The sequence below is a fragment of the Nyctereutes procyonoides genome, unplaced genomic scaffold, assembly GCF_905146905.1.
Source record: "Nyctereutes procyonoides isolate TBG_1078 unplaced genomic scaffold, NYPRO_anot_genome, whole genome shotgun sequence".
Lineage (NCBI taxonomy): Eukaryota > Metazoa > Chordata > Mammalia > Carnivora > Canidae > Nyctereutes > Nyctereutes procyonoides.
Genome location: NW_026575030.1, coordinates 3,017,184 through 3,041,892, shown reverse-complemented (window position 1 = coordinate 3,041,892; position 24,709 = coordinate 3,017,184). Strand labels below are relative to the sequence as shown.

Genomic DNA, 24,709 nt, shown 5'->3' with positions numbered 1-24,709 from the left:
CTATTTTCCATATATATATGTACAATTTTGCCTGTGTATTTAATATAAATGGTATCATATTATCTGTATAACTTTGCAACTTCATTTGTTCACTTAATATATTTTAGAGATACTTCTAGGTGAGTAAATATAGATGAACTTAATTTGTTGCATAATATCCTAGAGCATGGGTAGAGCATAGTGGTTTTTTTTTTTTTTAAGGTTTTATTTATTTGAGAGACAGTGCAAGTGAGAGAGAGAGACAGAGAGAGAACAAGTGGGGAGAGAGGAGGAGGGAGAAGCAGACTCCCCACTGAACAGGGAGCCCAACATGAGGCTTGACCCCAGGACCCTGGGATCATGATCTGAGCCAAAGATAGATACTTAACTGAGCCACCCAGGCACTCCTGTAGCATAGTTTTTTTTTTTTTTTTTTTTTTTAAGGTTCACCCAGGACTGTTGGGGTTGGGGGGGGGCTCAGGGTCTCATTTCTTTTCTTTTTTTTTTTTTAATTTTTTTATTTATGATAGTCACACAGAGAGAGAGAGAGAGAGAGAGAGAGGCAGAGACACAGGCAGAGGGAGAAGCAGGCTCCATGCACCGGGAGCCCGACGTGGGATTCGATCCCGGGTCTCCAGGATCGCGCCCCGGGCCAAAGGCGCGCCAAACCGCTGCACCACCCAGGGATCCCTGTAGCATAGTTTTTAATGGGCATTTAGGTCGTCTCTACTGACTAGCTATTGAAAATGATATACAGCCTTTTACATGTCACCCTCTGAATGAGGGCTTCTGTAAATATTGGATATGTGGAATTGTTAAGTCAAAGAGTAGTGTTTTACCATTGAATTGCCACCCAAGAATTGCTGTACTCAACTTGCAATGCATGAAGTTTAGATTTTCAACAACAGTGCATGATTCTCTCCAGCATTTTCTTACCCTTTCTACATGCATTATAAAATGGCTATCACATCGATTTAGTGAAATAATACTGTTCTCAATGTAGCAAATGATGCACTCTTACAAATATCTTTTATACGTATGTTTGGAAACACCAGGATGCATGTACTATGGAAGAGCTATCACATCCATTTCCTGAAATAACACTGTTTTGCATGTAGCAAACTCTTTGACAGCACTTAATATGATTGCAACTTTTTTTTACGCTACTATGTTTGGGGAAAAGGGATGCTGTATTTCAATTTCTGCTTAGTAGTGAGGTGAGCATCTTTTCACGGGGGTTTCTCAGCTATGCGTGCTTCCTCTTCTGCCAACTGCCTACTTTCACTCTGTCTTTCTTCTCCACTTTTTCCTAACTCATAATAAATTCATAACTCTGATAAGTTATTTATATATAGATTTTAATCCTTTATTGTTATATATGTTAATATATTCCTCCCAGTCTGTTACTTATCTTTACATATGTTTATGGTATATTAGGTCAACAAAATGTTAAAATTTTGAATAATCAAATTTAATAATTATTTCCTTTATTATGTCTTCATTTTACACCTTGTTTGAGAAAGCATCTACTACTACACTAAGATTTTAAAAATATTCTTCTGTATTTTCTTCAGTATTTATGTTTTTTGCACATTTATGATATTAATCCATGTAAAATTTATAGTTCTTTATAGTAAGATGGGCTTTAATTATATTATTTTTTCAAATGGATTGCTAAATGTCCTCCAATCATTTATGCATAGTTCATTATTTCCCATTGCCACCATTATTATAAAACAAATTCCCATGTAAAAATAGGCTTGGGGCACCTGACTCTTGATTTGCGCTTGGATCATGATCTTGTGGTCCTGGGATCAGCTCGGTGTTGGGCTTCTCAAGCACAGAGTCTGCTTGGGATTCTCTTTCTCCCTCTGCCCCTCCCTGGCTCATTATAACTAACTAACGAACTAACCAACTAACTAGCTAGCTAACTTTTTAAAAAATAAGCTTGTTCTCAAACTTCTCTTACATCAATCAATTTATCTCTTCTTGGTTCAAACTCACACCATTCTAATTATTACAGTTTTTATTGTGTATTTTAAAGTGTCATAAGATAATTTTCCCACACTACACTCCATGTAGTTCTTTATTTTTGAAGCTATCTTGGTTATTTGAGAACATTTTTACCCTCTCAGGTATATTTTATAATCAGCTTGACATGTCCCATAACAAATTCTGTTGGATTTTGATTGAAAGAGGATTTAATTCAGATTGGCTCTAGGAGAATTAACATTTTTATAATATTGACTTTTCTCATCTCATAGATACACAATATTTCCATTTATTCATTTATTCCCTCTTTTTCTAATTAAAATTTGGTTTCATTCACTTAGATCTTACATATATCTTATTAGCCTTATTAGGTAGTCCAGATTTTTTATTTATATTAAGAATGGAATCTTTTCTGAATTCCATTTTCCACTTGGTTGTTCCTGAAATATAAGGAACATTGAATTTTGTGTATGTGTGTGTGTGTTTTTTAAGATTTTATTTATTCATGAGAGAGAGATAGAGAGAGAGAAAGAGAGAGAGAGAGGCAGAGGGAGAAGCAGGCTCCATGCAGGGAGCCCGATGAGGGACTTGATCCCAGGACTCCAGGACCACGTCCTGGGCCAAAGGCAGGCACCAGACTGCTGAGCCACCCAGGGATCCCTGAATTTTGTGTGTTCTAATGTCAGTCGACTTTGGTGAACTCAATAACTTCCAAATTTTCAATAATTCCTTAAAAATTTGTTTCTTCTGATGAAAACCATATTTTCCAGTTCTAGGCCTTTAATTTTATTTTATTTTTATTTTTTAATTAATTAATTAATTAATTAATTAATTATTTTTTGGCCTTTAATTTTATATAATAAATTTAGCGTTAAGTTTCAGAATTGGGATTCAAACCTAAATGTATGGAGTATAACTTCCCTTTATATTATTTTAAGCTGACAAAGCATTCCTTGAGTTTTACACCCCCATTCCACTCCTCCCTCCAACCCCCCTTCCCCAAGTTTAACAGGAAGGATTCCTGGTTCCTCACAAAATCCCTCTTTTTACCTACTGAGACTCAAATAATTTAAATGACTTGTCTAAGGTCATGCAAAGTACTGCAGAACTAGCTTAGCTTCTGGAATGGTTATTACCATTTCTAATATAACAAGAATAATAGTGACTTGACTGTGCCTCTTTTATAAATTGTATATGCTTTATACACAGCTTTATCCGTTTTAGTATTCCATGATAATCGTGTAGCATTTTATGAATATGTATGAAATGGGCAAATTTCCATGTCATACAAATACTGCTGGCTTTCAACTATACTTCTAATTTCAATAATTTAATTAACCTTTAACTTAATTTTAATAATTTAATTTATTAATACTTTTCAAAAGTAGGAAATGGGTCATACTTACATTGTAACACTATGTATGTATATTCAAAGCGGTTGAAGACAATTATCAAAATGCTTGGGAATGAGAGCCAATGAAAAGTCATTAAACCCCTAAAGTGCACTGAGCATTGAGAGGCAAGGAAGTATAAAAAATGGGGCAAAAATATAATTAAATAGCTATAATCAGCAGTTTAATACATTGTACTATGTACTTCACATATGCTACCTCACTTAACTCCAAAACGTACACATACAACAACCAAGAGATAAATATTGTTTATAAATATTGTTACCATGCTTTTTCCTTTCTCAGAGGAAATACTGGAATTTTAGAGGTGAACTTATTTGTCCAAAGTCATGATATTAGGGAGTAGCAAAGACTGAAGTAGAACCTGGGTGTATTTAACCCCAAAGCCCTTATTCTAACTTTTCTATTTATTAATCTATTCTCCTTATGATCCAGCTAATGATACACATATCCTGCCATTTGGCAACACTGCATAAGTCCCAGGGATGTTTTAAAATACTGAGAAATAAAGGCATCTACTACCAAAAAGCTAGTCTTGTAACTTACTGAATGTTTTCCATGAGTGCCTCTGAGAGAGTTCTCATGACATAACTCATCACAAATTAAAAACTCAAAAGTCATTGTAGAATTGATACAAGCAACTGCGTGGATGACTATCAAACACACGCTAAGCAAAATAAGTCAGACTCAAGAGAGTATATGTTATATTATTCCATTTATATTAAAGTCTTGAAAAGGCAAAAATGAGTCCATAGTAACAGCAAGTATATCACTGGTTGCCTGGGTCTGGGGTTTGTGGAGGATCGACTGGTAAAGGGAAGAAGGGACTCTCTTGTGAGTATATGATAGATAATGCAAATATTCTCCATAAATAGGCCACAGCCATTGGCATATAATGGCTTTAATGGTTCCTCTTAATTAGGATAAAGACTAAGACATATTAGGAAGTTGGTTTTGAGGAGTCAGAAATTAATAGTACGTCAGTGTTTGCTAATCTGGTCAGAGAGGAGGAGCAAAACTCGGCTACTAAAATAAACAGTCTAGAAGCTTCATGAGCAATCAATTTTGACCATCCAGCCAAACACAAACAGCACACATGAACATCACAAATGTTCTGTATTGATATGAAATTCATGCAGTGAGTTATTTTTTTTTCCTTTTCGCAATGGACATACAATTGCAATGAGAAGATAATTTTGCACCAGAGGCGTCAGCTTACAGATTATCTCTTTCATTTCAGTTTTTGTTTTTATGGCAAATTCTGCTGCAGCATTCATGGTAATGGCATTTTGCACTCATAGTATTATAAGATTTTTACGTTAATTCAAGGATCTTAATGCTTTCCTTGAACAATGTCAAACAATATAACAGTGAAATATGAGAAAGGCTTATTGGAAAACATCTGTGTGCATCTCATAACAAAAAATGTACAACACATTCTATTTTGAAATTCTGATTTTCATCACATTAAAATTGTCTTGAAATATATCTATTATGCAATATGATTCCTATGACATAATCCTTTATCCATTATCCCCTTTCATTTAATATTTAGCTATTTAAGAGGGGAAAACCATAAAAGAAAAATATGAAAACAATTCTCTCTTTTAAGGGGATTTGTACTCTGAATTTATAAAGGTGAATATTCAGGGCTCTAGTATACTTGGCAAAGATTTCAAAACAGATATGAAAGAAAGAAAGAAAAATATAAAATTGAAAGTGTTCCATACAAGGGGAATGAATAAAAGGTAAAAGGATAGTTACAGTGCACATTATCATCATGGATTAAATCTTAATTTAGGATTCATTTCTTAATTAAGGAAGTTAATAGACGGGCTTCAGAGGGTCCCTGGACACCTTGAGGTTATCAGCAATTTCTTTGCTGTATGTAGGGAGAAAACCTACTGCCTTCTTAGATTCTCCGATTCCAGGATGCAGCCATACGCCTTCCTTCTTCTGCTTCAAAACTCATCACCAGATTAGATAGATAGCTGAATTCTGGGTATACACAACTTATCCACTTCTAACAGTATCTCCTATATGCATACAGAATACAGAATATGTGTATTAATGTTCACTTTGAGTCACTGAGCTAAAAGTCTACAAGTATCTACTTAGAGCTAAATATCTCAGAGAATCTCCAGAAATACAAATTCCCAGAAAGTCTAAAAACAACCCAAAAAGTCAATAGTGGAGAGAAACTAATATAATACAGTATATTTTGGGTCTAATACTTCATTCTCTCAGACCAGTTTCTTAAAAATATTCATGCTGAGCAAATGGATCACTTTTTACACCTTCTCTGCTCCCCTGCTACCCTGATGCAGGTTACTAACCTCACAGGGAGAAAAAAGAAAGAAGTCGGCATTTGTTCAGCTTCAACTCTGTGACAGGCAATGTGCTAGGCATTTTAGGCGCCTTTCTATGCTTTATTTGTTCGAATGCACAGTTAAGGTTCTAGGAATTTTAGTAATCTGTCCAAGGTCACCCAGGCAAACTGTGGTGGAGTGGGGACATGAATCCAAGCCAGCTTGCATCTCAGCATATTTCTGCCTGCCATCCACACAGTGTCTCTGCTCCCACCCTCTCCCAAACCTCTTTCGTCCTCTCCACGTGCTTCTTAGGACACTGAGGATTTCAGCCATCCCACTCCATCTACACCATTTCCCAAAGCTGCCCATAACGCTGCAAGCACATTTCTCAGGACAAGCTCTCCCTCTTCCTTAATTTAGGTAAATTTCAAATATATAACACCGCCTGCATGGTGGGAAAGGCACAATGCTGGAAATCAGGATGCCTGGCTTCTCGTCTCATCTAAATGGACTATGTGACCTTGTACCAGGCACAAATCAATCTAACTATCAGATAGCGAGGCAGGTAGATTACACGATCTCGAAAGTTGAGATGTAATATTCTGACTCTATTATTTCTTGGCATAAACATGTTTCTAGAGAAAGTCATTTGATCATGTTACTAGGTTATTAGATTCATTGTCCTTATTCAGGGAAATATAAATTATGCCCACAATGGTGTTGTCTATAATTCAGATTATTAGGCCACTGCCCAAATGTATTTAACTTGATTTGTATAAAGTGTAGCACATTGTTAACTCCAAACAGACCCTTAAATGCTTTTTAACTGGCCAATTTGCTGAAATCTCCTGCAGTAACCTTCGCAAGTGCAGGCCCAGGGAAAGTGAGGAAGGTACAGATGGAGATGAGGGTAGGGTGTTTCAGACAGGAAGCTTTGGAGCTGAAGGACTCTGGTTAAGAAGCGGCAGAAGCCTTTAGGAGTTTCATTCTCTTGTTTGAAAAAAAGCAGCAATAATCCAGGTTTATAGGAAGGATTCAGGGGGATGACTTCCATCTGCTAATAAGGTATAAAGTGACCTCAAAGCAGAAAAATTGAGGATTATTTTAGTTCTTGACTTTAAGACACCAGGCTGAGATTAATGGATAGAAATTGACCCAGCCAAGGGATATAAGCTGCTTAAAAGGCAGAAAGGGCTGCTACAACTGGGTTGTATAAAGATGGCTTTATAAATAGGAGACACAGTGATACTTCCCCCTGGTTTTCAACCTCACAAAGGTGGCCTACCGCCTCACTCATCCAAAGATTTCCGTCAGAGTTTTGGAAAATTTGACTGGGGCCTGTGTTTGCGTATGCATGTGACAACGGTGGTGGGTGGGGCAGGAGGTGTCCTTTTGTCCTTGAAGCCAGTCTCAACTGTTCTGGGGCAGCTGAGGACACAAGCTGCACATAGATTATCAGGAGAGGGAGCACCTTGCCCTGGAAATATTCATCTCCGTTTCTCTGACCGGTTTGGAAACTATGGTGAGCCTAGTTCTAACGCCCTTCTGAGCAATGGCAGCAGTGCCGGGTCCAGGTACAACTGAAGGCCAATCTCATTTTTTTTCTAGGATCTGACGACTCCAAGCTACACTGAACGTCAGACCTGCCTGACGTTTTCTCCTCATGGAGGTGCAGCCTGGTTTGCGTAGCTTTGCTGAGAGATCCTTGATGCTTCTGTTTGCCTTTTTGGTGCATATCCCATCCTCCCCTTCCTTCCCTGACTCATGCAGCCAATACTTCAATGATACTCTTTTTGTGCTGAAGCCTGATATGTTAAAAACTTGTCTGGAGTCTTCTGGATAGTTACGGCAAACTGAGACTCACTGCCTGGTTCCAGAGAGTGGCTCTCGGTTATATCAGGGTAGGTTTCCGACAAGTACACCCTCGTGGCAAGAGAAGTGATAGAACAAAGCCAAATTGCTTTTCACTCCTGGAAACACTGGTCTTTTATGTCAGAGTTTGGGTTACTTAATCTTTTTGTGCCAGGAATAAGATTTCCCTGGTGTGACATCCACTGATAGCTATGGACATTCTACGGCTTTGAGTGCCAAGAAATTAATGCTCCAATCTGCATAATCAAATCCCCAGGTAAACATTACCATTCCTTTCTCAGTACTTTCTGTCCCTTGCATTTCCAAATCCTTACATCTATCCAAAATTCATAAAAATGTAATATTTAATAACAATTTTTACTGGGGGAGCTTTTAAGGTTACTGTGATAAACATTTACTGCATGAAATTCACTAAATCCAGAAACATCAGGTTTTCTTATGCATTTGAGATATGAAAAAATATATACAGCCTGAATGTTGCACGCTATAAGGTACAGTTCTCGAACTTACATTTCAATCACTTAGTCTATTTCAATATAATGTTGATTTATGTTCAGGTTTTGAACCTCTGTTTAATGTTAAAATCCTTAAAAACAAACCTGAGATATAGACGGCTTTTCATTTTTCATCAGTTTTCTTAATTCAGCTTCATAAGATTCCTCCTCTGATAGAAAGCTAGAAAAAATCCTTGTTGAAGGTCATAGTCAGAAAATGCAATTAGCATGATGCTCCTCACAGGTGTTTGTCCTCAGAGCTCAGTGGGTTAATCTGATATTGTTGGAGGGGACTGGAAAGACCAGATGACACTAAGGCAGGTCAAGATGATTTTATGATTTTAGAGTTCTGGCTATAGCCAGGATATAGGGCTAATATAAATGTAAATTCCAATATTAAGTTTAGTCATGAGTTTAGTCTACAAATTGCTCTTTGGAACCTTGTTATCATAACAAACTCCTATCTATCCTTCAAAGCTCAGTTTAGTGGTCACCACCTCCTGAGGCCTCCCTCACACTCCAGATAATGTTAATCATTCTTTCTTCTGCTGGTAAATATTTCTGTTTTATTTACTACTCTACTGTATAGGTGTTTATTCATATTACTTGTCTCCTTATTAAATGATAACCTCTGTGTCCTCAATGAATTTTTGTTGAGATAATGAATACAGCAATATATTCCAGCTGCCCTATGAATAGGATTGTGAAGTCTGGTACCAGGTGTTCTAAGCATGTCTATCATATTTTAGGATAAATCCACCATCTTCACAGCCAAGAAAGAAAAGCAGGTAATTTGCAGACCAAATATGGTCCACAGATGTTTTATTGGGCTTCCTTGGTGTTATAAAATAGTTGAATCGGGTGCCAGTATTTAAAAATCAAAGGGTTGCCCACAAAAGTTTACATTTCCAGGTTCTCAAAATACCTAAAGCTATGGCAACCCCAATCAGCATTTCCATGTGGTCACAATTGGCTGGAACTAGCAGCAGAGTACACAACCTCCTTAGCATATTCCTTCACCTGGCTCAGCCCAGTACGGCATTTCAATTGGCCATGTTGGTCTCATGGCTTGAGATTTTTTCACTGTCCCCGGTAGGAGGATGCAGAAACAGCCGTGGGCTCTTGAAAGCAATATTTGGGACACATCTAGTTTTAGGAGGATACAACGAACAGGAAGCCAGGTGCCTTCCATTAAGTAACTTAAAATTTGGGTAGGGGGTCAGGATAGGAGAGAGAAAAACTCATGCCTCTGAAAAACATTAGTTCCTCAGCCAAAGGCATATTTATGCAACACAATTCTCTACAGCTACAGGGAACAAACAATTCTGAGATGGAACCCGGAGTTCTCATTGGCAACAGGAAGAGATAAAGCAAAAGCAAAACAAACAACAAAAATAAAACTAGAGTTCATTTAAAAAGAGAGATTGGGGCACCTGGGTGGCTCAGTAGTTGAAACACGTTACTCTTGATTTCAGCTCAGGTTGTGATCTCAGGGTGGTGAGATCGAGCCGTGTGCATCACACTCTGTACTGGGCATGGAGCCTGCTTGGGATTCTCTTTCTCCCTCTCCTTCTGCACCTCACCTCTTAAAAAAAAAGATTAATTTTTGCAGTTGTTCCAACTTATCTAAACATAATATTGCAGTCTTTCTTCTTTTATGTGCACAGTGTCCTAAGGACGGTGGCCACTCCCTTCTTTTTTTTCCTCTATTATGGTCACCTCATTTATGAAGCCATCTCCTAACACCCTTGGTGGCAAGCCTCTCCTGCATCCCAGAGATTTACTCAATCCTTAACTCACCCCACATTTACTGAGGCTCACTTTTTTTAAAAAAAATATTTATTTATTCATTGGAGACACAGAAAAAGGCAGAGACACAGGCAGAGGGAGAAGCCAGCTCCATGCAGGAGCCGGATGTGGGACTTGATCCTGGGACTGGGGGCTCATGCCCTGAGTCAAAGGCAGGTGCTCAACCACTGAGCCACCCAGGAGTCCCAACTGAGGCTCACATTTGCTTAAGTCATGTTTTGAGAAAATTCAAAGGTCCCTAAGGCAAGGCCCTGGTCCCTATGAAGATAAAAGTTAATGCAAGCAAGTAAAGACTAGGAGTCGTGTCCTGAATTTCTCCTAACAGACCACTTGTACCCCTGATAAAAATGTAATGCTGATGGGAAGCACATCACAACACAGCATGCAGCCATGAAGCATGCACTAGGAAGTCTGGGTCTTGCATTTAAAAAAAAAGGAAATGAAAATATTCCTCAACTAACTGGGATGAAGAGCATCCCATATGAGAAAAAGAGTACATATGAGAAAAAAGCACATATGAGAAAAGAGCACATATGAGAAAAAAATTAGCGTACTTATAAAGTGACATACCAATGAGCAAGGTGTGTGTAGGAAATTGAGAGTGGGGGGGGGCAGGCAGAGTGATTTTATTCCCAGAGCACTTCCAAAGCATATGGCCATAAAACAGGATGGGAAGGAGGAGACGGACTTCTTCATGCCTTCCAATCCTTGCACAGGCTGTTTCTGCTGGCTTGTGTTTATATTCTCCTTTGTCCACCTCACAAACGTGTATTCTTTTTTTCTAGACTCACATGGAGGCATGAGTTCTTCTGCTAGGCCTTCCCCAGGTCCCTGAGCCACCACAGCTGGCCCCCGTCCCTGCTGCCCTACCCCTATAGCATCTCATGTGCCTCTCACCACATCACCATATTCTCCATGGTACTTATGGACCATAAGAGGTTGAGGAAACACATTTCAGCACTGAATCCCCAGCACTAACATATTTTTGGTGCTTCAGATTTATTAAATGAAAGAAAAGGAATGGCAGGGGTAGATGGGCGGGGTGGGAGGAGTAGCATTTTGGACAGGAGAATGACATACAAAATGGAACAGTTGAAGGAAAACCTATGTCATGCTCCGTGGAGTGAAAGTATTTCTGCTTGACTAGAGTAAAGAATTTGTGTCAGACAAAAAAAAGAAAGAAAAATGAAGCCGTTGAGGGTGAAGCGAGTCTATAGAGGGCCTTGGGTGAATTTTGAAGAGAGGGGAATCACATCTTGCTGTAACCCTGAAGATTCTTGCTCATATTCTCTGCTGCTCTTACTTGATCCCAAACCAACCTTGTGTGGGGCATCTAATAATTGAAAACCTTGCCCTGCAGAAGCTGTGTGATCTTACAAAGTGTCCTTTACCTCTCAGAAAGGGCACTTTCCATACTTTTGACAAGTGAATACCCTTTGCAGGGCTTACGGCATGAGAGAGAATCCCTGCTGCACATTCCTTCTATGTTTTCACGTATGACGATGCACACAATGAAGCCACCTGATCTTGCAGGATAAGAGATCACCACTGGTGGTCCTCTGCCATTTGGACCCTGGTGTCACTCACCATCCCTCCAACATCACTGGACTGTTCCTCCTGTCACTCTGTGGGTCTTTCTAAATTAGATATCAGGTCTGTAGGGCAGAGCCAGAGGCCACCTCTATGCCGGGCACATAAACATTGTAAGGGAAGAGCTGATCAGTTTTGGAAACTCACGAGGCAAATTTATAACTTAGCAGTGTGGGGAAGCCAAGTCGCTATTCTAAGTATGTATGGACTTTTGTTTTTGTTTTTCCCTGACTCCTTTTTAGCTTGTGGCTCAAGAGAGGTACTGATCCATCTGAATGAAAACTATCTCCAGAACTGAAGAACCACTGTCCCATTCTTTACCCAGTCCTTCATCCACTCACCTATTCATCCCCTATTGCTCTCTGTGTTATTCCAAATTCTTCCCTTTTTAGCCCACCTCTCCCTCCAATTGTGTATATTTAGAAAGGGTCCTAAAGGCAGATGTGTATACTTTTTTTTTAAGATTTAATTTATTTATTCATGACACACACACACACACACACACACACACACTCACACAGGCAGAGACACAGGGAGAGAGAGAAGCAGGCTCCATGCAGGTAGCTCGATGCGGGACTCGATCCCAGGACTCCAGGACCACACCCTGGGCTGAAGGCAGGCATTTAACTACTGAGCTATCCAGAGATCCCAGATGTGTATACTTTTTAAAAAACAAATACTGACATTTAAAAACATTTAACATAGTTGATGTATTCTAATTCTCAAAATGACCAAAATCCTGGAGAAGATACCTTCATGCTGGTTATTAACTGATTATTCAGGTCTTGCTAGTTCTACATGGCTGTGTTCACTATGCAATCACAACTTCTAAGGTAGCAAGGAGTGTAAATGCCTAAAACACACACACACACACACACACACACACACAACAAAACAAAATTCTGCTTCTCAGAAATAAAAAAAAAAAAGGATTAAAGGAGCACCTGGGTGACTCAGTGGGTTAAGGTTTTGCCTTTAGCTCATGTCATGATCCTGGAGTCCTGGGATCAAGCCCTACATCAGGCTCCCTGCTCCACGGAGAGTGTGCTTCTCCCTCTCCCTCTGCCCTCCCCCTACCTCAATCTCTCTCTCTCTCTGTCAAATAAATAAATAAAATATTTTGAAAAAAGGATGAAAATTATAAATTGAGTACCAAACAATAGGGAAATTGATAGAGAAACACACCTCAGTAGAGAGAAAAAGACATAGTCTCCAAACTAAGATTACAATCTGACTGCAGTTATAAATGTCCCCCTCGGTAGTGATGCCATCAAGATGGTGACAGAGGTTGTTATCGACTTCAGTCTACCTCACAAGAAGACCAGCTATCCATAGATAGAACACCACTATGAAAATCCCCAAACACAGGGGTGAGGTTGAAGGACCTCTCTGACTATGGAGACCAAGAAGGACCACATGAGAAGGGTAAGAGGAACAAATACACTCTGACTGCCACCTGTCCACAAGGCTGCCAGACCACTTCCCCAAGAGGACTCTTGGGGTCTACGGTTTCTCCACTAGGAAAAAAAAGTCTGAGGTGGACATCTAGGCTTCCCAGAATTGTAGGTCACTTCCTGGGAGGTTCACTCTAGTCTCATCCCATGGGGATGGCAGAGGAATCTGTGGAGCTTGAATACTGGAGATCATATCAGGACAGAAAAGAAGAGCAGAGCTTACAGCAACCAGTGCTTGGATCTGGGCAGGCCAAGTTCCTCCCTGCAATGGTGCCTGAGATCCCAGTTAGTGGCTTTGCCTATCTGCAGAGACAAGCTAGTGACCCCATCAGGCCAGGGTACTAAGTATGTAGTTCTGTCTGATTTGGGTCCCCAAACAATGAGTTGTTCTAGCCTCTGGGCTTGTTCTGCTACCCCACACAGGCGGGCAAGCAAATTTGTAGCCCCAATTACCACTGTTGCTTCCAGCTCCACCTGACCAGGAACCCTAACCAGGGCACCTGGGAAGCTGCGTAGCCCATCCTACAACCCCACTTATAATGGCATTCAAGCAGAGAGGTCAGCCAGCAGCTCTTACCATCTGCAGAGCCCAGCTGGTGGCCTCATCTGGCCAGGGAACTTGGTGTACAGTTATGCCTGATTTGGGTCCTTGGTCAGTGAATTATGCCAGTTTTGAAACCCATTCTGCTGCACCAGCCAGACAAAGAAGTGGGTTCACGGCCCCACCTACTGCTGACTATAGTCGTTTCACCAACAGGAAGTATAACCAGAGCACCAGGGGGCTGCATGGCTCACAGTAGAGCCTTGCTTTATAGTGGCACTCAGAGGACCCAGCCAGCAGCTCTACCCAGCAGCTCTGCTGATCCTGTCTGACCAGGGGGCTCAGTGGACAGTCCTGGTCCTGATTCTGGTCCACAACCAACAAGGTACAACAATTTTTCCAGGCAGGGAAGCAAATTCACCGGTTTGCTCAACTGCTGCATATAGCATCCACTCCCCCACCAGCCATTAGGAAGCCTGACCAGCAAATATGGGCAACCATGGAGCCCATCCTACAGCTGAATTTTGGAAGGGACCCAAGCCAGCAGTACCATCCAAGTATTCCCAGCCAAAGGCACTCCCAACCTAGGATCTAGAACAGGATCAAATGAAGACTCCAATATCAAGTTCTACTTTTCCTATTCTGACCAGTTGACCTATTCTGAAACCTGAGATAAGCTGACTAGTGAAGAACTGTCTCTGCCAAAGCAAACCTGTACAGTCTGGAAGACGAGACCATTTACTCAAATGCACAGATACTAATGAAAGAAATCAAAGACCATAAATAATCAGGTAAATATGACACTACAGAAAGAAACTACTATAGCTTTAATAACTATCCCTGAAGAAATAGAGATCTATAAACTGTTTGACAAATAATTCAGAATTATCCTCCTAAAGTTTAATAAACTACAAGAAGACACAGGTAACTACACAAAATCAGGAATACAATACATAAATAAAATGAGAAGCTCAACAAAGAAGAAGAAACCATCCAAAAAAAAAAAAAGCAGAAATCATAAAGCTGAAGAATACAATAACTGAAGAATTAAATAGAGAGTTTCAACAATAGACTCAACCAAGTAGAAGAAAGAATCAGTAAACTGGAAGATAGATTATTTGAAATTATACAATCATTGGAATAAAAAGAAAAAAAAGAAAGAAAGAAAAAGAGATGAAAGCCTATAGCACTTATGGGGCATAGTCAAGAAGAAAAACAATATATGCACTATGAGAATCCCAGAGAAGATAAAGAGAAAAAAATAGAAAATATACTTAAGTACAAATGGTTGAAAACTTTCCAAATCTGGGGAGATAAATGGATAACCGAATTTATGAAGCCTCAAAAATCCTGAATAGGTTGAACATGAAAAGGGCTACACTGAGACACAATAATTAACTTTTCAGGTCAAAGGCAAACAGATAATTTTGAAAATAACAAGAGAAAAGTGACATGTCACATGCCTAGGAGCTTCCATAAAACTAGGGCTGAATTTCTCAATAGAAACTTTACAAGTTAGTATAAAATGGCATGATATATTAAATATATTGAAAGAAAGAAAAAAAAAACTAAACCCAAAATACTATACCCAGTAGAGCCATCCTTCAAAAATGAAGGAGATGAAAACTTTCATTCACTTCCTCAAAAGTTGAGGGAGTTCATCACTACTAAACCTGTCTTACAAGAAATACTAAAAGGTGTTCTTTATGTGGAAATAAAGTTATACTAATTAACACTGTAAAAAATATAACTATATATGTAAAACTCGCTGGTAATGATAAATATATAGTCAAAGACATATTTTAATATTGTAGTGATGGTGCATAGTTCAGTTACAACTCTGGTTTTAAATGAAAAGAAAATGCATTGAAAACAATCATAAGTACAATAACTTGGTTTTGAATATACAATGTAAAATTATATAAATATAATATCAATAACTTAAAATGTGAGGGGGAGAAGAGAAAGTGCAAAGCTATTGTTTGCTAACTAGGTTGTTATCAGCTTACAATAGGAAATTATAAACATAAAACTATTTCATATAGGCCTCAGGATAACCTCCAAGGAAAATTGTCTAGCAGTTATACAAAAGATTATGGTAAGGAGTAAATTATACTGCTACAGGAAGTTAATAAATCATAAAAGATGATATTAAGATAAGAAGCAAGGAACAAAGTATCTACAAAATTAGAAAACAACAAAATGGTAATAATAAGTCCCTAGCTATCAATAATTTTTTTAAAATTTTTATTTATTTATGATAGTCACACAGAGAGAGAGAGAGAGAGAGAGAGAGAGAGAGAGAGGCAGAGACACAGGCAGAGGGAGAAGCAGGCTCCATGCACCGGGAGCCTGACGTGGGATTCGATTCCGGGTCTCCAGGATCGCGCCCTGGGCCAAAGGCAGCAGCCAAACTGCTGCGCCACCCAGGGATCCCGCTATCAATAATTAAACATAAATAGATTAATTTAAAAAAATATTATTTATTTGATACAGAGATAGTTGCACAGGCAGAAGGGAGGCGCAGAGGGAGAGGAAGAAGCAGACTCCTCACTGAGCAGGAAGCCTGATGTGGGGATTGATCCCAGGACCCCAGGATCATGCCTTGAGCCAAATGCAGACACTTAACCAACTGAGCCACCCAGGTACCCTGGATAAATGGATTTTTTAAAAAAGATCCAGTGATATGCTGCCTACAAGAGACTTACTTTGGCTTTAAAGACACAAAATGACTAAGAGTAAAAGGTTAGAAAAAGGTATTTCAAATATAATAACCAAGAAAAAAAAAGCAGGAGTAGCTATATTTATATAAGACAAAGTAGACTTTAAGCTAAAAATGGTCAAAACAGACAAATAAGGTCATTATATAATTATAAAGGGGTCAATTCAGGATGCCTGGGTGGCTCAATGGTTGAGTGTCTGCTTTTGGCTCAGGGAGTGGTTCCAGGTTGAGTCCTGCATTGGCTCTCTACATCCTGCTTCTCCCTCTGCCTACGTCTCTGCCTCTCTCTCTTTGTGTATCTCTCATGAATAAATAAATAAAATATTTCAAAAAAGGGGGGTCAATCCATCAATAATATATAATAATTATAAATATTATACACCCAACATCGAAATACTGAAATATATAAAGAATATATGAACAGAACTGAAGGCAAAGAGATAGCAGGACAATAATAGAGAACATCTATACTCCATTCTCAACAATGGATAGATCATACATATAAAGAATCAATAAAGAAACAGCAGATTTGTACACCACTAGAGACCAAATGGACCTAACAGACAAATAAGGAACATTCAATCCAACAATATAGCAGGATACACATTCTTCTTAAGCACACAGGGAACATTTCCTAGGATAGATCATATATGAGGCAACAAAACAAGTCTTAGCAAATTTAAGAATATTGAAATCATCTAAGTATTTTTTCTGATCACATTATTATGAAACTATAAACCAGTAATAGGAAGAAAACTAGAAAACTCATAAATACATGAAAATTAAACAATACACCCCTGAATAACCAATGGATCAAAGAAGAACTCAAAAGATAAATAAAAAAAGGTATCTTGAGACAAACACAAATGAAAACACAACATATCAAACCTTATAGGGCACAGCTAAAGCAGTTCCAAGAGGGAACTTTAAAGTGATGAACACATGTATCAAGGAAAAACAATCTAAAATTAATAACCTAACTTTAAACCTCAAGGGACTAGAAAAAAAGGACAAACTGAGCCCAAAGTTAGCAGAAGGGAGAAGATAATTAAGATTAGAGTAAAAATAATTGAAATAGAGAACAGAAAAATAATACAGAAGATTAACATAACTAAAATGGTTCTTTGAAAAGATAAACAAAATTGATAGACATTGAATTGTACTCACCAAGAAAAAAATAGATATAGGACCCAAATAAAAAAAAATTATAAATGAAAGAGGAGACATTACAAATGATAACACAGAAATACTAAGAGATTACTATGAATAATTATATGCCAATTATTATGAATGATTATATGCCAATAAATTGGACAACCTAGGAAAAAATGTTGAGAGATATGTAACCTACTACAAGTGAACCATAAATAGAAAATCTGAAAAGACCAACAATGAATAAAGAGATTGACTCAGTAATCCAAAGCCTCCCAAGAAAGAAAAGCCTAGGACCAGAGGTTTTGCTGATAATTTTTACTGAACTCTTAAAGAAGAGTTAATGCCAATTCTTCCTAAACTCTTCCAAAAAATTGGAGAGTACGGAACACTCCCCAAATCATTTTACAAAGCTAGCATTACCAAGATATCAAAGATAGATAAGGACACTACCAGAAAAGAAAACTATGGGCAATATCCCTGATGAATGTTGGTGCAAAGATTGTCGACAAAATACTTGCAAACTAAATTCAACAGCACATAAAATAGATTATATACCATGACCAGCTGGGATTGATCCCTGAAATGCAAGAATGGTTCAACATATAAGAATCAATAAAAGTAATACATCACATTAATAAAAGATAAAATCATATGATCACCTCAGTAGGGACAGAGAAAGCACTTGACAAAATTCAGTGTTCATTCATGATAAAAACTCTCAGCAAACTGGGTGTAGAAGGAATATACCTCAACATAATAAAGGCACCATGTGACACGCGGATAGCTAACATGATACTCAGTGACAAATGGTTTTTCCTCTAAGATTAGGAGCAAGACAAGTGCCCACTCTCACCACTCCTATTCAACAGAGCACTGGAAGTATGACCACAGCATTCAGGCAAGAAAGAGAAATAAAAACTGTCAGAATAAAAACAAACAAACAAACAAACAAACAAACAAAAAAAACCCAAAGTGAAACTGTCTCTATTTGCAGATGACTTGATTTTAAATAGAGAAAATCCTAAAATCTCCACCAAAAAGCTATTAGACTTAGTCAACAAATCCAGAAAATTTCCAGGATACAAAATCAACATAAAAAATCAGTAGCATTTCTATACACTAACAATGAATTTTCTGAAAAGAAGTAAATAAAACAATCCCATTACAGTAGCAATGAAGTCAATAAAATACTTAGGAATGGATCTAACCATGGAAGTGACAGATTTCTACACTGAAAACTACTGAACACTGATATAAGAAATTGAAGAAAACACAAATAAATGGAAAGGTATCTTCTGTTTTGGGGCTGGAGAAGCTAATTTTGTTAAAATATTCACATTACCAGAGCATATACAGATTCAATAAGAGATCTATCAAGATTTCAATGGCCATTTTTTTTTACATAAATAGGAAAAAAAAACCTAAGATTAGTTTAAAACCACAAAAGATCTCAGATAGATAAAATAATCCTGAGCTAAAAGAAGAAAGCTGAAGGCATCACACTTTCAGATTTCAATTATATTTACAAAGCAATAGTAATCAATATAAAATGATATTGGCATAAAAGCAGACACAGTGACTAGTGAAACAAAAAAATGAGACCACCCCTTCTAAAAAAACCCCATGTATATATGGTCAACTAATATTTGCCAAAGAAGCTAAGAACACTCAATGGAGACAATACAGTCTTCAATAAATGGTGCTGAGAAAATTGGATATTCACATGCAAAAGAATGAAACAAAAAACACTATTTTGTATCATGCACAAAATTAACTGAAATGGACTAAGGCTTAAATATAAGACTTGAAACCATTAAACTCCCTAGGAGCAAACACTGGGAAAAATTCCTTGAAATTCATCTGGGCAATGATTTGTTGGATACAAAACCTAAAGCACCAGCAACAAAATAAAAAAGAAACAAATGAGACTACATCAGCCTAAAATGATTCTTCACAGCAAAACAAATGATCATCAAAAAGAAAAGATAACTAATGGAATGGGAGAAAACATTTGCAAACCATGCTTCTGATGAGGGGTTAGTACCTAAAATATAGAGGAAACTCATACAACTCAATAGTAAAAAAAAAAAAAAAAAAAAAAAAAATCAACTCCATTTAAAAACAGGCAAAGGACCTGAACAGATAAACAGAGTAAAAACATCTTTAGACATTTTTCTAAAGAAGATATTTAAATAGCCACCAGGTACATGGAAAGGTGCTTGATATTACTCATCACTAGCAAAATGTAAATCAAAACCACAAGATATCATCTTACACCTGTTAGAATATTATCAAAAAGACAAAAAATAACAAATGCTGGTAAGAATGCACTGTTGGAGGGAGTGTCAATTGTGACAGCCTCTATGGAAATAGCATGGATATTCCTTAAAACGTCAAACATAAAACAACCATATGATTCAGCCACTTCTGGGCATATATCCAAAGGAAACAAAATTATTATCTCAAGGAGATATCTACACACTTATGTTCATTTCACTATTAATTATAATAGCTCAGAGATGAAAGCAATATAAGTATTCATTAATAAATGAGTGAATAAAGAAAATGTAATACATGCACACACATACACACAGATGCACACAATCCATTGGCACATGAATGGACAAAAAGTGTGATATACATATACATGTATATATGTATATATGTATACATATATAATATTATTCAGCCACAAATAAGAAACTCTTGATATTTGTGACAACGTGGAGGGACGTTGAGAACGTTATGCTAAGACAGAAAAAGATAAATACCATATGATCTTATATCTAATCAAACAGAGCTCATAGAAACAGAAAAGAGACTGGTGGTTGCCAGAAATTGAGAATGGGAGGGTGAGGGAAACTGGTAAAGGTGGTCAAAACTTGCAATTATAAATAAATTCTGGATATATCATGTACAGCATGCTGACCAGAGGTGACAATATTGTATATTTGAAAGCTGCTAAGTAAGTAGATCTTAAATGATCTTATCACAAGAAAAAAAATTGCACATCTGTGAGGTGTTGGCTGTTAACTAAACTTATTATGATGATCATTTCATAATATTTACATATATCAAATCATTGTCTTATACACCTTAAGCCTATACAATGTTATGTCAATTATATCTTAATAACTCTGGAAGAAAAAAATAATAAAGGCAATAAGATACAAAAAACAAAGGAAAACCCTGTCCCACTAAAAACTATGTAAAAAAGGTATGTAAATAAATGTTGAATCATCGTAATATACAACAAATACATATAATGAACAGTGATAACATCGGCGGGAGGTGAAACGTAACATTTAGCATAGTTCTTGCCCTCACAGAGATTACAAGTTAGGTGAAATGAAACATGAAATCCGTAGCTCCTATGGGTTGTACATGACCTCTACCATCCCTGCCATGAGAGACTAGGATTCCAGAATTCCATACAGGACCATGATCTGCTTAATTATGTGGGATGGGTCATTGATACTATAGGAGCTTCAGCAAGGGAAACTTCCAGGAGCACTGCCAAGACCCTGGAAGGCCCCTGGAAGGTGGCAGCACTGGGTTAAGTCTCAGAGAATGGGATGCATGGCTTGTGGATAGGTGGGGAGAGGTGAGTGTATCGTGTGGCATCCTGCCAAATCAGACTCATGAATAAATAGATTTACACTCTGAAAATATTTAGGGGAGAAAAAATAAATCGAAGTACAGTAGAATTTTAAAATCCTCTCATCTCATATGAAATAATACCATAAAACAAAACACAAAAACAAAACAAAGAGCACGCCAGGAAATAACAGCAAATGTTTACACCTTGGTTCTAAGCTGTCAGATTCTCTACTGTTTGTGTGAATAATCTACCCTATAACATTCTTTTCTTTCTAACCTGGCCTAAGGATATGGGTACTATGACCCTTTGAAATATCAGATGAGAAGGAGAAGAAAAAACTGTTAGGCAAATATATATATATATATATATATATATATATATATATATATGAATAATATTTTATCAGAATAATGATAACACAGGTGTCCAAAACAAGACAAAAGCAGAACATACAGTAGAGGGAAAAATCATGGATGCTACAAATCAAGAAGCTTTCAGAAATGTGTAAACATAGTAGTCTCCTTGTTGCATTTCACTGCAGAAGCCCTCTGATCCGACTTGATCACAAGTGGCCCAGTTAATCAAAATGTCAGAATACAGAATGAGAAAAATGTTCCTCATGCTCATTTTTGTTCCATGCAGAGGGAGCACAGAAGAGAGGTGGAAGGGAGGGACTGGAGCCGGATCATGGGATTAGATTCCTACTTTCAATAACCAGCTGGGGGACTTGTGTCTGAGTATCCCCATTTGTAAAAATGGGTGCAAGGATACTGCCTTTCTTATAGGATTGTAATGGAGATTAAGTCGGTGAGCACTGTAAGGGCTGTAGAGCAGTATCTGACACATGGTAAACACGATGCATTTGTTAAATAACATTGTTGGTAGGGCCAAGGCCACTTTTTTGCCTAGGGATCCTATTATTAGAGTCTAGGCTTTTTTTTAGTGGGGGAGAGGGAGGCTTCGAACACATGGCTTATACATTGTTTATGTATATGTCTTTGTTTTGGGTTTTCTTAACAGTGTAACTAGAACTTAGTCACTTGGGAAACAATTTGTATGCAGAATGCCTCTTCATTTAATACAATTCTCCAACTCCCACAATTTTTTTAGTTAGGCACCTATATTTCATTTGATCTTAAACATTTCTTTAGTGACTTGCCTTTATAGATGCTTTATAGATGCTTTATAGCACTCAACTTTATTTTATATAAACAATTCTTTTGGTACACATTTTATCGGTTTACATAGCAGTTTAAAAATTAATCACCGTAAGTACTACTTGCATAAACATACTGAGTTACAAAAATGGCTCATTTATAGTGAGCATTCAACTCAACTGGTAACAGAAGTAAGCATAGTTAATGGAGAACTCTACTGGCTGCCAATGTTTGATGAATTGAGTGTGGTTTAGTATGATTTCTAAGAAGAAATGGTGAGCATTGGTTAATCTGGCCAGTAGATTCAAATAAGGTTAATTGGAGATTCAAGTTCCATTAAGAATATTACTTTGGAATTTTATTTGCCGTACTAGCTTCTCAATTCTTCAGAATTTAGCTCAAATTATCGATTTTAATACAGAGAGGGCTTTGTTATTATGATTTGTTACCACCTCTAGTCCCCAAGATACCATTCTGGAAACTGGAATTACCACAGAACATTATTACCATTCTTAAGATTTTAATTTAAATCTTATTCTTAAGATTTAATTTCCTCAGCATGGATCTGTTTCCCTTTATGGTTTCCCAGAATTTGTCAACTAATCCATAAAATTATCCCTTTTTGTTTCTCCCTTACAATAATAATAACGAAAAAAAAAGCTAAAAAATATCTGTGAAACTTTACTGTTTTTAAGGGACAAAGACTGGTTCCTGGTCCTAATAAATTATTTCCTTTTCTACTTTTTACAATCTATCTCCTAAAATCACAGTGGGTTCAACAATCTTCTTACTATATTTCTCTCCAAGTGGGCACTTAAGATTGTAGATAATCATTAGGCCGTATTCAGCAGATGATGCCTAATGCAGGTTTCTAAGACTGCAGAAAACTACTTAGAAATCCACTGTACTGAATCTCCAATCTATGGGCAGATGCTGTAAGGCCAGTAATATTTGGGACCAGATGCACTGGTGGAGTTGCTGTACCCAAAAGCCACCACTCTCAACGAGGCTGGGCTGGACCAGCGTGACTGAGTAGCTCTAAAACATCCACATAAGATATAAAACATCCACATAAGGAAAAGCTCAGAAGAAGGAGGTCATAAACTTCCCCTAGGTTTGTACAAAATAACTACCAACTTGCAGAATAAATTTGTATCATGTATTCATTATTCCATTCAACAAATAATTATAGAGCTTCCAAAGGTGCAAAGCAAGCACAGGCTGCTTTTACTTTAGCCAGTGCTCCGCAGTATGTATTTGTGCCACCAGGAAATAAAAAATCATGAGTCACATAATTAACAGACCCCCTGAAAAGCCAGCAACTCCATCTATCTGTGATTGTGAGCTATGGATGTTAGAGGGCAGGCATCCCATTTTCTACCATTCTTTACATTACTATTTACAGCCCATCTTTTAGAAGTGTTATTTAAATTAGGATGGCTCCTGGAAATAAAGACTATTTGGGGAGGAATATAAAGTATGTTGGCTGAAAATACCCAGTGAATAAACACTGAGTTCCATTGTTAGCATACACACCATTCCCTGCCATTTGGATATAGATTTCAGAAATTTGTGACAGCCAATGAAAAAGTTTAAATATCTATGGCACATGTGTTTATTATGGAAATAAGCCATCATGATTCATAAACGGGGACTATAGATCCTTAAATATTGTTCCAGAAAAGCCTGAAGTTAAACCAAGCAAAATGGAAAAATTCATGAACATGAAACAGCTGTTAAAAGTAATTATAATATTGGATCTTGATATGAGAGAGCAAAAGAAATACAACATTTTACAGATGCAAGATTCTCTCTGACAAACATTTGGTATGGTTGGGGCCAGGAAAGAGAATCGAGATAGACTAATTTTTTTCTGCATAAGTTTTGAGTCACAAATTATGAATTATGCTTTAACAGATAAAGGAGAGAGGAAATTAATTTAGGAGATGGGATCTATTGTACAATTTGGAGACTTGCTTTATTTTAATTTGGGGGGAAATTATACTTCGATGTTTGGCTTTATCGAACACCTTTCTTTCAGTGAAATGAACAGCAATTTCTCATTATTTCCCTGAGGATTCAAGGAAAGATGTTTATGCCAAAGTTCAGAAGGTAAGTTGGAAACACTGTCCCAGCCATCTGGAAAAATGTTGTCCAGCAGAACTTCCTATGGTGATGGAAATGTTCTCTACATACACCATGTAATATGGTAGCTGCTGTCCATATGAGGCTTTTCAATACTTCAAATGTGGCTAGTTTGACACAGGAACTTAATTTTCATTTAATTTTCAATTTCAATGGTATCACGTGGCTAGTGATTACAGGGCTGGGCAGTACAGTCTAGACAATTCGCTGTCTTTTCACTTTCAGCCAATTGCTCAGGCAGCTGGGGATTATTTTTTGTACAATATCCCTGTGAAATCTTACCCTTTGCTAGCTTAGCCTCAGAAGGGCTCTATGTAAGGCTCATGGGAGCTTGTTTGAGCAAATATACACATTAATAGGATTTAGAAAACCCAGGAAACAGCAAAGATCAGCCTTCCAGGCCCCTTTTCCAATTCCTATGTCTCCCTGAAGTCAGGTGTGTTCTCTGGTGCTTTGTCAGGGACAGCTTTAAAA

At 37.6% G+C, this 24,709-nt stretch overlaps 1 protein-coding gene across 16 annotated transcripts in view; it reads right to left on the bottom strand.

Annotated features, from left to right (window-relative positions):
• Window positions 1-24,709, bottom strand: part of NCKAP5 (NCK associated protein 5) — a 947,559-nt gene that overhangs the window by 157,093 nt on the left and 765,757 nt on the right. The window lies entirely within an intron of this gene.